This window comes from Sceloporus undulatus, chromosome 1 (assembly GCF_019175285.1).
Source record: "Sceloporus undulatus isolate JIND9_A2432 ecotype Alabama chromosome 1, SceUnd_v1.1, whole genome shotgun sequence".
Lineage (NCBI taxonomy): Eukaryota > Metazoa > Chordata > Lepidosauria > Squamata > Phrynosomatidae > Sceloporus > Sceloporus undulatus.
Genome location: NC_056522.1, coordinates 144003430 through 144011005, shown reverse-complemented (window position 1 = coordinate 144011005; position 7576 = coordinate 144003430).

Here is a 7576-nt window from a genome sequence, read left to right as displayed (position 1 = left end):
TTCATTTTTATCAAATGATTTAAATGTATGGAAATGTGATAATGTGTATCTTATTTCATCTAGTTTAATCCTGAGTCACAGGTCCAAAACACAATTAAGAAATAATCTATTTTGAGACTACTTTAACTGCCCTGGCTCAGTGCTAGGGAATTCTGGGAACTGTAGTTTTGTGAGACATGTAGCTTTCTCTGTCATAGAGCTATGGTGCCACAATAAACTACAACTCCCAGGATTCTCTAGCACTGAGCCAGGGCAGTTAATGTGGACTCAGATTGGTGTGTTTTGGACCTCAGTTAAGAAAACAGTGGCTAGTAAATAAATCCATCAAATTCTGTAGGATTTATTGAGTAACATAACTGGGATATCCTTAGATTATTGTGTCCCTTGTTGGAGATGACAAGCTGCATTAAGTTGATTAAAGACATTGGCAGAGTTATTTGTTTGTGCTACAGTTCCCATAATACCTCAACTGCATGGGGTATTCTTGGAGTTATAGTCCCAAAGCTGGGAGACTTGGTAAAATGCAAGTATAACACACAATAAACCATTATTAAAAAAAAAAGAGGTGCTAAAAAGAACAGGAAGGAATAAAATTATAACCAATTTTAAAGATTTCAGTGCAAACAAAGAAAATTTGATGTGGTCCTAAAATGCTGGTAGCATGGGTTCCATTCATGCTTTTGAAAAGAGGACATTCCAGATCTGGTTGGCCATCAGAGAAAAAGGCTCTTTCCCTTGGCATAGAGCAGGGGTAGGCAATCTTTTTGAGCCGGGGGCCAGGTTGCTGTCCCTCAGACAACTGGGGGGGGTACAAATAACAATTCTCAGATTCCATAGATTGAGTCGTGGCGTTTTTTAAGTGGTACCACTAGATTATTTCTACAGTTTGATGGCCTGTGATAAATTCTGCCAGTCAAAAACTACTCCCCTTCTTTACCACTCATCCTCAACCACCTGTTGTTGTTTTTTCCATTGAGAGTTTGTGGAGAAATAACAGTTTTAGAAGTCACTTGTGCGTCCTCAAATCCAGTGCTTAAAAAATATTTAAGGCTTTCGTTTGGACTGCCCAGTTTTCAGAGGGGCTCAGGTCATTTGAATCGTCCGAACCATTCATTTGGAGTCAGTTGATTCCAAAGCAATTCTAGAGACACAGAAAAATGTAAAACTGGTTTGCGGTATTAGGGGTGTTATATTCTACTATTTTTCTTATTTGTCTGCTGTAGGTGTGAAGAAAAAAAAAAACATACTTAACCCAGTTTTATTAAGTTTCTTTCTGTGCTAAGTAGAAGACTTGTTTAGTGTGACTGCTAGCTTCTAACTCTTGGTCAACAAAAAAGGACCTGTATGTGCATGGGCCCCCGAAGGTCTGATGGTGGTATAACCTCTAAGTTCGCCAAGTCTGACACTCCGTGCCACAATAAGTCTGCAGAGGAGAAACCTTTATCTCCCACAAAAATTTCTCTGAACAAACACAAAAAGCAAGGCTGTCAAGTCCTGCTATGGTCTTGCTCAGTCATGTATGTATTGAGGCGTGTGTTATCTGGCTTTGTTTCACGCAATTAATGCTTAAGGAGAGGTTTTTTACATGTGCAGGGATTAAAGGGTGGTGGTTTTTTTTTCTTGAGGCTAATTTAAAGGCTGTTTTCACGCGTCCTCATTTACTTTTTGTCTTTCTGCAAATGCACGTTTTATGCTAATTGATGAAATGGTTTGAGGTATGTTTTCCAGTTTGCTGCTTCTCTGACCACCTTCTTTTAAACAAGAGATCTAAAAAGAAGATTTTGAGGGATACAGTCAATATTGGGCATACTACTTGGAAATTAATAGATTTCAGTTGTTTTATTCTCCTCCGTCCTCCCTTAATTAATGCTGTACTTTCAACTACTTGACTGCATCAAAGAGACTTTAACTTGGTTGTTTTTTATGGAAGCAAAGACAAGCATAAAAATAGAGAGACAGGGAGTTACTACTGTTAGCTCTGTTATCAATTTGATTCTTGCATTTACAAAACAACCATCCATAGTTTAAAATATTGTTTAAAAACTTCCAAAAAGCAAATTCATGATTTTGCCATTTGATATTGTTAACCTAATGGTGTGGTGTAGAGCTCCCAACCCGCAGCATCTTCTTTATTTGTGGGGAAAAGCTCAACTTGGTTATGCTGAGGAGGGCAACAGTTATTCAGGAGCATTACATAAAGGGACACCATTTTATTGCTGTTTATATCATGGCTTGAGCATCCATGGTTTTGTATCCTGAGGTCCTGGATCCAACCTCATGGATACAAGAAGAGAATAATTGAGAGGTGCGTGTCCTCTTCTAACAGAATAGAAATTGCTTTAAAAAGTACAGGCATAGCAATTCACAAAAGTAGTTGGTCATTATTAGTCTTCATTTTAAAAAATGAATTAACTCTTTAGTAGAATACTTTAATGACCCTCCCAATAATTGAAATACAAAATACAAAAAAAGGCTCGGTCCACCAAATGTTAAGTTCTTCAGTTTTTATGCCTGCCAGTGTAAAATTAAAATTAAGTAATTTTTGCACTCACTGCTAAAACAATTCAAGAGTTATGGATGTACTTCAATGAGCTATTCCAAGCTCTCATCTTTTCCTTCTTTGAATCCAAAATGTATGTATCCTTGACAGTATCAAACAACTGCTTTTTAGCGATCAGTTTACATTCAGGAATGTAGAATGGTCGTTTTTAGTTGGTGTCATTCAGAAATCTCTCAGAAAATAGGAGTCAACACAAACTCACCAGAGAAACCTACTATTTTTTTTACTCTTATATTTTCTTCATTTTTTCAAAAGACTGGAGACAAAAGAAATATGTAAAATTTAGGATTATTAAAAAAACAGCACATGTTAAAACAATGGCATAAGTTTTAAAAACAGCTTGATTATAAAAGCTGTGGAGGATCATAAAAACAGTCTTAAACTAGTGAAACAGCCAGAAGAAGAAAAATGACTTATTAAAAAGGATACAGCTGCTATCAAAAGTTTTTCACCATAACACTTACAAAAAGGGAGCGCAACCATTTTCAGCCCTAACCCCTATTTAAATAAAAAGGGTTTTTGACTACAGAACATCAGCTGAAGCGTTTGGGCCCAGACCATCGACCGAAGGGACGTCTAAACATATATCATAGTCACTCGATGTGAACAAGAATTTTTACTTAATATTGAGAGCCACATGGTGTAACTTTCTCTAAGAAATTAGCACTTCAGTTGACGGGGGAAACTCAGTAATACGTACAAAGACTAGTCCGTCCTTCAGTTATGATTTTTGGTTACAAATCAAAAGCAACAAAGCATCCCAAGGGTTCTTCTTTTCCATTCAGTGAATATGGATGAATTGTTCACCATATGTGGGGCCTTGGGAATCTGCTGGGTTTGGTTCGCACTCTGGTGGGCACCAAAATCTGTGGATACTGAAGTCCCATTATATGCAGTGGCATGGTAAAATAGTATCCTTATGTAAAATAGCAAAATTGGGATAGTTTTTGGGATTTTTAAAAAAGTTATTTTCAAGCATGGATGGTGGAATCCATGGATACAGAAGGCCAAACATAATCACCACGCTCTCTATGTAAATAGAGTTAAATTTAGCCCGAGAGGGTCTGTAATTTTTCAGAGTGGAAAAAGACAATAAAAAAATCCCAATTTGTACAGAAAAGGTTGGGAGCTTTAGCCTTCAAGATGTTTTCATTACAACTTCCACAGTCCTTTACCTGTTTAGCTTGGGGCTGATGGGAGCTTCAACCAAAATGCCTGGGGACCAAATTCTTCATCCATGCTGTACAGTAACATTTGATCCATTGATGTGCTGAACAACATGGCACATCCTCAATCTGTTGCCCTTGTGTTTCTCCAGTTGACTATTTAAAGGTTTCCTTTAAATGTACACTTGACAGAAGTAATCATGCATTGCTGACAATTTTAACCCAGTTGGAAGTGTCCGCTATTATCTAACTTGTGAATCAATAATGTTATAGACGGGATAATATAGCATAACTTTGACCATCAGATGGTAGAGCAAAGGATGAGTATAAATTATTTCTCTTCCATTTATTTATTTTATTGTGCGTTCTAGTGACTCAAATGAGACAAATTGTTGTTGCGTGTGTTATTGTTGCGGCTGCTGTTATTGCTATTGGTGAGCTGCTAGTCAGTTTGACTTATGGTGACTCTCTGAATGATTTCCACTGGGAACAAAACATTTTGTGAATTTCTGGAAAATTACACAAATGGGGCCTTATCCCTATCCCTTATCTCCATATGCATAACAGATTCTGAACTTGGAAACATATTTTGGGGATTGCCGCTCTCATATCCCCCCACCCACATGCTGTCTGAGGAAGAGAGATAGCTGAAAGAAGAAGAAACATTGCCTGCTTACTTTTCAAGAAGGACATTTTAGCACAAGTTGTTAAAAAAAAGCTGGTAACAAGCCCATATAACTCAGGCTAATATACCTGGAAAATCCATTCCTTGGCTTTGTCTCTTTGTGAGACTGAATGTCCTTATGCCTGCTACCTTAAAGCCCTTGAGCTTTTGGTGTGGGCAGCAGTGGGATGGCGAGGAGACTGAAATGAGTAGAATAAACCATTGTTGAGAGGAATGCAGGTGAAGCCCAGACATCCTGTTGTGTGGTACAGCTAAACTGTGAGCAAAATCCCGCCTTGGTGGGACATTTCTCTCTCTTTGAATTTGCACTGAGATTCCATTTGGCATTGCTAGAATACAGAGGTGCCTCCTGTGTGCACAGATAGGAGAAGGAGAAGGAAAGTTAAGATGAATCTTGTGTCTCCTGAGCCAGGGCCTGTGGTTATGCACACCTTTCCATGTTGCCAAGGCTGTAGGGGAGGAGTAGACGTGCATTGCAGGGAATGTGGGACAGATGGGCTCCCATCATTCAATCGCTGGCATTTCAATGAATCACTTAGCTCCATGAGCCCACATTGGCCTCCTACTGCTCCTAGAAAGGTGCACCTTGTCAGGTATGCATTCAATAGCCTTATTAATGCGAGATCATATTCCCCTTCAATGTCTATCCTTCTCCTGCTTTTTGTGGTCTCACACCTCACTGTGCCAGAAACAGCTCACAAATGTTAAATTTTTACATGGAATTGTAGGGAACTAGAGCTCCCACTTGTGAATTCTGGAAATCATCATGACACCACAATAACTATGTTTTTATTCATTTCAAATTTGATTTGATCAGAGAAGAACCCCTGGTGTTTCTTTGTGAATATAAAGGACAGATGGGATGGGGAGTGAGAAGCTAAGCAAAAGCCCTAAAGCACACGGAATAGCCTGGTAAAGCCTTTGCAAAGCATATAGTTAGTTTCTTTTAGGATCTTGTGCTTAATGAGGATGAAGGAACAACACTATACCTTGGAAACTTTTACTATTTGTTTATTTTTTTTTTTAAAAAAATAACTATATTTATGCTTTGGAGTTGGCCCAGGAAGGTATTGTTGCTGCTTATGGTATTGCTGCGTATTGCTGCAGAATATGGGTTCAAATCCCTCCTCTCTCATGACGTTCACAGGGTGACTTTAAGCAAACCTCAATCTCCCTTTCTCTGCACTATGTAGGGTGACATTGCCTTTCATTAAACATAAGAAACAGGGTTTTGTAGCAATGTAAAAATGACTCAGCTATTATTTTTTAGAAATAGACATCTCTAGAATTAGCCATGTTAGCTTACCATGGCAAAAGTATATATCCTGGCACACAACAGCAAATATGAATGTGTGTGCTGTGTGTGTGTGTGTGTGTGTATGCATTAGGAATGAAAACACACACACACACAACACACATCCCTCCACAATGCAGTTTTGACTTTTGCAGATTTGATTATTCAGGATTTTATTAATAAGTTCCTCTCGGAATCTCTAGGTCCTCCAGTGCAACTCTATGTGCAAACTTTACCACAAAGTTGTACTGAAGGATCTAGTGATTCCTAGAGAGAACACTCAACTAGGCATTTGTAGCTCCTCCAGTGCCATTCTATGGTCAATGTCTGGCAGATGCGACCACAGAGTTGCACTGGAGGACCTGAGATTCTAGAGAGGTGTTCTGATAAAAACATAGTATTTTCGTTGTTATTGTGGATTTTCTATCTTCACTGGGCCTGGGGATGTTCCAAAAGTAAAAAGCTGCTGTTTTTGTCCCTTTGCCTTCGCTTTATTTTCGCATTATTCCAATTTGGCAGTAGTTAGAGTGCGACATGTGATAAGGTCCGTTGTAAATTCTAAACCATAAGAAGTGAGTAAATCAAAACTGCCATGGACTGGTAGAAGTACTTTCTGGTTTGATGTGCAGTCTCACATTGGTGCCTTTGGGATCATTTCAAGATGTGTTGATCCTTCTTAGCACTGCTACAAATCTGGTGCTGGACAAGTAGGATTCTAAAGTCAAGGCAAGACCCCCCCCAAAAATAAACCCCCCCGTGCTGAGACCACTATTTTAAAAGACGTGGTCACTTTAGATGCGGGAAAAATTTCAGCTACCGGAAGACAACATGGAATTCAGGTTTCAATGAACGATTGAAGAATGCCTAGGAATGTATCCCATAAGGAAGAGAACATCTGGCACAGAGCTTTTGTCCCTAAGCCAGATCAGCTGTAGCACTGACTATTAGCACACTAATGTTATCATCATTCTTAGTAGTAGTGATGGTCCTCATTTTGTATAAAATTTGTGGATCTTACATAAAAGAAGAAGAAAGAATTAACTTTGAACAGTTATGATAATAGCAAAGATCTCTTTTGCCTCAATTAGGGGGCATCAGAAACATAATTACAATTTTACGCGATTCTAGCATTTTCCCCTAGCCTAATGAATGGAAAAATCAGCTTCATGATCATCTGCAGTTTAGTGAGGGGTTTGGATTTCAAATGAATTCCTTGCTAGCTATTAATTCTTCTTTGTTACAGAAATTTGACTTGATTAAAAATAAGTCTGGTTTAACTGCTTTGCGATCAAGCTTTGGTGGTTTGTACAGACTCCCCCTCTTTTTCTTTGTTTTAATTTTTGGTAGAGTTGACTTGCAATGGGCATTTTCTGAAATCCTACTAATTTCCAGTTTTCCCACGGACAGATAGTATTGATGTCTAATATGTATAAAAAACCCCAAGCTCCTTAACAGTGTAAAATGAAAAAAAAATATCCAGGCTCCTCTAACCGTATAGTTTGCTAACTCTTCACCCTTACCCATTTTCCTAGATTCACAGATTTTTTTAGACTGACCACCAAAATTGTTCATCTCTTTTGCCACGAGACGTTGTGAAATTTCCCCTTAGGAACACTTACCTATCTGCTGGGAACTCTTTTTTTTTTTTATATTACAGTTTATAATAAAATGAATTCTGCTCTCTCACCTATTTCCTGTGGGGGTGTTGATGGGTGTGTGGTGAGTTTGTGAGTGTTTCCCATAGCTTCAGCTATAGCATGACTGTTGGGACTTGCAATATTGCCACAAAGACAGCGAGTGGTGTTGTCACCTTCTATGTTCTCAGAATGATTTTGTTTGAACGAGCATTTTTACTGAATATTGCCTAGCGT